Source organism: Equus quagga, chromosome 20 (assembly GCF_021613505.1).
Source record: "Equus quagga isolate Etosha38 chromosome 20, UCLA_HA_Equagga_1.0, whole genome shotgun sequence".
Lineage (NCBI taxonomy): Eukaryota > Metazoa > Chordata > Mammalia > Perissodactyla > Equidae > Equus > Equus quagga.
The window spans coordinates 2148455-2153772 of record NC_060286.1 but is presented as its reverse complement, the minus strand read 5'-3'; the positions used below and the strand labels follow the sequence as shown (position 1 = coordinate 2153772).

The window sequence follows — 5318 nt, the reverse complement described above, 5'->3', positions numbered from 1 at the left end:
GAGTGCGTTCATCTTGTTGTCTGCCGCAGGCTTGGCCCCATCCGCTGGGGAGGAGCTATGCTCTGCTGGAACCACACTGGCCTGTGGGGCAGGCTGGGCTGGCTGTTGGTCTGACTGTGTTTCCAAACCCCTGTACACCACCTGCACAGGAAACACTTAGCCAAGCAGGGGTCAGATTTCAGTCCAGTCTTCTGTTCTAACAAATAGCTGAGTTTAGATAGCGATGTTTAGTTGTTAACCACCAACACATCCATTTGTACTGCTTTGCAAACCTTGTGAGCTGTGAGCTGTGAGCTGTGACTTTCATGTGAGTATGCCAAGACTTGGGTCTTACTGGTTAGTTTTCATATAACTGCTTTTGCCAAGTATTCTCTCTACTAATTGGTTGCTTAATAACTTAAATCAAGAGGTGCATTATTTCTATCCCCCCCCCCCCCCCACTATTTCCACGGAAGGAAATGCTGGCCATGTTTAAACAGCACCCGTTTTATTCTTCTGGAAGGCTGTCACTTGCTTGGTTGAGTATGTGTGTTTCCTTGGATGGCTCCTTTATGATTCTTGTTGTGCTGCTGCCGGAAAGACTTCTAAAGTGTGAGTTGGCTCCAAGCTGAGTGTTTCCACAGCTCCGCTGACTTTCTTTGGCTTGATTGGTGGGTTGCTAAGCACGTACATCTGCACATCTAGGTACTTGTCCATTTCTGAGACCCTCGACTCCAGCGGAATTTCCTGGGCTGGTATAGAGACAAGGAGAAGGGAGACCACTGCCCCCACTGGCTGGGTCCCAGGACAGGGCAAGAACAGCTGCAGGGCATCCTTCTTTCCTGAGGGCCTCAGAAGACACCACTAGCACTCAGGATAGCAGTGTGTTGGTGGGGCAGCCTCGTGCTCTTCTGACAGTCCCACCTCGTTCACAATTGTTTCCATCTCTACCTCTGTTGAAACATCCTGGCCAAGTCTAGAGAACCCCTGGCCTTCCTTTCCTTCACAGTGAAGACTGGTACAAACCCTGGAGATGGTGAGGCAGCTTCAAACAGGGATAGCCTTTTACACAATTCTGATCATAAACTGTTGCATATTCATGGTGGAAAACGCTGAAGATATAGAAAAGCACTATAAAGGAGATAAAAATCACCCATAACCCACTGTTAACCTGTAGATAACCACTACTAACCTTTTGAAACATCTATTTCAGGATTATATATATATATATATATATATATATATATATATAACATGTATGCATGAATGATTTTTAAAAATTGGATCAAACTATTTTGCAACATGCTTTTCCCATTTAACATTTTATTATAAACATTTTCCCATGTGATTAAATTACTCTACATCATCATTTGGATTGCCTATCATTCATGATATGAACACATTCTGGTTTATTTACCCAATTCCCTATTATGAAAACTTTAGGCTGAGTCTGATATTTCTTTTGTCATTATAATTATCGCTGTAATGAACATCTGTGAGATTCCTCTTTATGTTAAAGTTTGGCACATTTTTAAAGACTTCGCTTGATATTGCTAAATTATTCTCCTGAAAGCACATATTCCTGACTAGCTGTGTATAGATGCTTTTTATTGCAATTTAAAATTTATTTGTCAATTTTATAGGTGAAAAATGAGCCTCTCTTTATTAATTTTTTTTCTAAGGAAGAGTAGCCCTGAGCTAACCTCTGTGCCAGTCTTCCTCTATTTCGTGCGCAGGACGCCGGCACAGCCTGGCTGATGAGCGCTGCAGGTCTGCAGTTGGTCTGAACCAGTGAACCTGGGCCCAAAAAGCAGAGTGCGCCAACTTAATCACTATGCCACTGGGCTGGCCCCTCTCCTTATTAATTTTAATATCTTGGATTACGAGAGGTTGATGTTCTCCTTGCAGGTCACTGACTGGCAGGGATGGCCCAGGCTCCCTTGCTTCCAGACGATGCAGGTGAAGCGTCGTTAGTTATCACTTAGGAAGATGAAGTCGGGGCGTGCTGCCAGGGAAGTCACAGTGGTTGCCATTAGCCTTCAGAGCCTAAAACCAATCTTCCTAAGTGTCTGCTTTCAATCACCCCTGAGTGGGCCTTCTAATCTGAGAGTGTCTGCTCCCGCAGGCCTCTGTCAGGGCAGAACTGGACGGAGCGGGCCGTGGGGCACAAGAGGCGTGGGATGCACGTGAGATGCCTGACCAACTAACGGATTGATCTTCTCCACCTCCAGTCTTTCCTCTCTCTCTTCCCCTTATTCACGCAGATAATCAGATATCAAATGTCTTTCCCTGTGTTTTGTGGTGTCTGTTCCCTTAACTGATGGGGTCACGACAGTTTTTAACGCCAGTTTTGATATTTTGAGTCTGCGGTTGGTGAATAACCTGCTGAGCAGGTCGTTTAGGACCAGCTGTGTATGGATGCCAGGCTTCTCCTTCTAGGGAGGCAGGTCTGCAGGACGAGGTGAGCAGAGAGGTGAGAGCAGGGAAGCCAGATCTGAGCAGTGGTCACTGTGGGCATGGGATGTGCTCCGAATCAGACCTGTAATCTGTAACATGCATGGTGCTGGGAGAACAGCAGCCCTGGGGGTGCGTGGCTGGGCTCTGAGGAAAAGTTGATGTTCTGTGCTCCTTTCATCACAAAACGACTTTACAAAAGTGACTTGAGTGCAACTCATCCCAATTAGTAGGTGCAGGGATGGATCTGAAAGACAAAATCATAAAGTGTTCGCCAGTTTCGATAACCGAGTTTATGAGGAGAAAAGCAATGGCTGGGGGGCGGGCCTGGGAGGCGGGAAGTCCGGGGCGCCGCGGGCTCCCCTCGGCAGCAGCAGGTGGCGGCAGCTCTCCCGTGAAGGCCGGGCTGGAGCGGCCCCTGCAGCCTCCCGACCTGGCAGGGGCCCCCAGGGGAGCGCAGAGGCCCGAGAGAAACTGCATGATTACCTGGAACGAGGGAAAGAGAGGGACGCTGGTCGTGCTGCCTCCTTCCTCAGAATCTACTCTGGGCACAAAGCAGCTCCGAGAGGCACCGGGCAGGAGAGCGCGACAGGAACGCCCATTGTCTCCGAGGTCCTGGAAACTGAGAGGAATTCACATTGCATCTCCCACTTTGGGTTTTGAATCTGTAGTAACTTGGCCAAAAGGTGACAGAAAGGTGGCACTTAGCCAGGGCATGGAGACTTTCTCAGTGGAGAAAGCAGGTTTGGCCTAGGTGAGCTCTGACTGCGCGCACTCGGAGAGGCGGAGGCGAGGATGTCACAGTGGTGACAGGGCGGGCGCCAGCCCTCTCTGCTGCCCAGGGACGTGGCGTCGCTGGTGCCGAGCGCGCAGAGGGGACGATTTGGGAGGGTCGGGGACACACCGTTGGCTGCCGTGGAGGGAACCGCTTCTTGGAAGAATCCGAGGCTTTGGGCGCAGCTCAGCGGTGGGCCAGCACTTATTCTTGACCGCCGCGAAACCGCTTTGGGTTTGTCACCGTGCTTTCCTGTAGGTCTGACTTGATCTTCTAACATGAAGTATTTCCCACAGGTTGGCGGGATTTCAGGCCTTCTGCAGCGTTTGCACAGCGCTCAGCTCCTGGAGGGGCAGCCTTGGTGGGTGTGCGGAGGGCGCTGAGCGCGCTGCCCAGCCGCGGGGCCGCGGGGGTGAGTCGGCCGGGCAGCTGGCAGCAGCCTGCGGGGCCCCGCGGCGCCCTACCTCCCGGGACCTGTGCCTGACTGCGGGCGAGACCCTGTCACCCAGAGCTGTTTTCTTTGCTGCACGAGACAGGTTACTTAAGCTCTCCGGGCCTTAGTTCTCGTTTGTAAAATAAGATGATAATAGTATCCATCTGGAGGAATTGTGGGAAGGTTGAGTCAGTACCTTTGAAAAAGAGCACTGAGAGTAGAGAGTTAGCACTCGGTGCGTGTTGACGACTATGAGGCCACTCAGTGATGACCGCGCATCTGGGATCTCACAGGGAGGCAGCCGCGGAGGGTTAGACAGTTGCCCCGTCTCCCAGCAAGGCTCCTGCTTTACACCCTCATGGCCTTGCCAGGGACATGGGAAGAGCATAGAGGAAGGCCTGTTGTTCTATCTACTTCTGGAAGAGGCTGATGCAAAAGTAACCAGGCCTGTGAGTTTATGAAATAATAACATTCAAAATGGGAAACTTAACCTTGGGAATCGCATTAGTCTCTTCAACACACTGAAGGCAGAAGAGAAGTGACTTCTCACATGGGACGCCAAGACCTGAAAGAGCAAGCGCTGTCCTCTAACTCTTGGCCCTGCCACTTATCAGCTGTGTGACCTCGGGCCAGCTACTTAACCTCTCTGAGCTTCAGTTTCCCCATTTGCAAAATGGGAATAATACTTTAATGGGTTGTTGGCATTCCTAAATCAGATGCTATCTGTAGAGTTCTTAGTGAGCTAAGTTCTTGGAACCTGGTGAGGGCTCCATAAAAGCCCTTCACCACACCCATTATTATGTTTATTGTAAATGCTTCTTATTACAAGTACTCACAGCTTACAGTTTACCACTCAGAGAACAGGTTACTTTCACAGCAGGGCTTGTCCTTTTCTCTTCCTCATCTTGAACGGTATTAACGCTCATGGGAATTCCCCTACCTTGGCTTCATGTCCTCCTGCCTCTGCATGTGTCAGGAAGAGGGAATGGCACCGGTCTGGTGGCCCAGCAGTTAAGTTGAGGTGCTACAATTCAGCTGGCAAGGGATTTCCCGGTTGGACTCCCAGGTGCAGACCTACGCAGAGCTTATCAGCCACGCTGTGACAGGAGTCCTACATATAAAATACAGGAAGATGGGCACAAATGTTAGCTCAGGGCCAATCTTCCTCAAAAAAAAAAAAAAATGGAATGGCTCATGGCTCCTATTGGATGATCAGGGCTTTTGAGGGGTCCAGACTCAAACCCTCCTCATCCTTGACTCCTTCCGCTGGGTAACTACTAGGAGTAGAATGGTAGGACTTTATGGTGGGTGTGTGCTTAACTTTTTAAGAGACTGCCAACTGGTGTCCAGCATGGTGTACCATTTTACCTTCTCACCAGTTCCAGTTGTGCAATCTCCTCAGTCACTTTTCTGCTCTGCCCCATATATCAAAATCAGTTCTTTTCAAACTTTAAAAAATATTTTTATTAAGAAGCAGAACCTTGGGCCAGCCCGGTGGCCTAGTGGTTAAGTTGGGTGCACCTGGCTTTGGGGGCCAGATTCGGTTCCTGGGCACAGACCTACACTACTGTCAGGCAGAAGCCATGCTGGGGCAGCGACCCACCACAGAAAGAGGAAGATTGGCAGCAGATGTTAACTTAGGGCGGATCTTCCTCACCAAAAAGGAAAAAGAAGCAG

The 5318-nt window shown here is 49.8% G+C and overlaps 1 long non-coding RNA gene across 1 annotated transcript; it reads right to left on the bottom strand.

Moving 5' to 3' along the window:
• Positions 1-1389: 1389 nt before the first annotated feature.
• On the bottom strand, positions 1390-3944 carry LOC124231111 (uncharacterized). The gene is made up of 3 exons (XR_006886384.1): positions 3338-3944; positions 2920-3055; positions 1390-2680 (listed from the first exon to the last, which is right to left on the bottom strand). It is a non-coding gene; the product is annotated as an uncharacterized LOC124231111 (long non-coding RNA).
• Positions 3945-5318: the final 1374 nt, after the last annotated feature.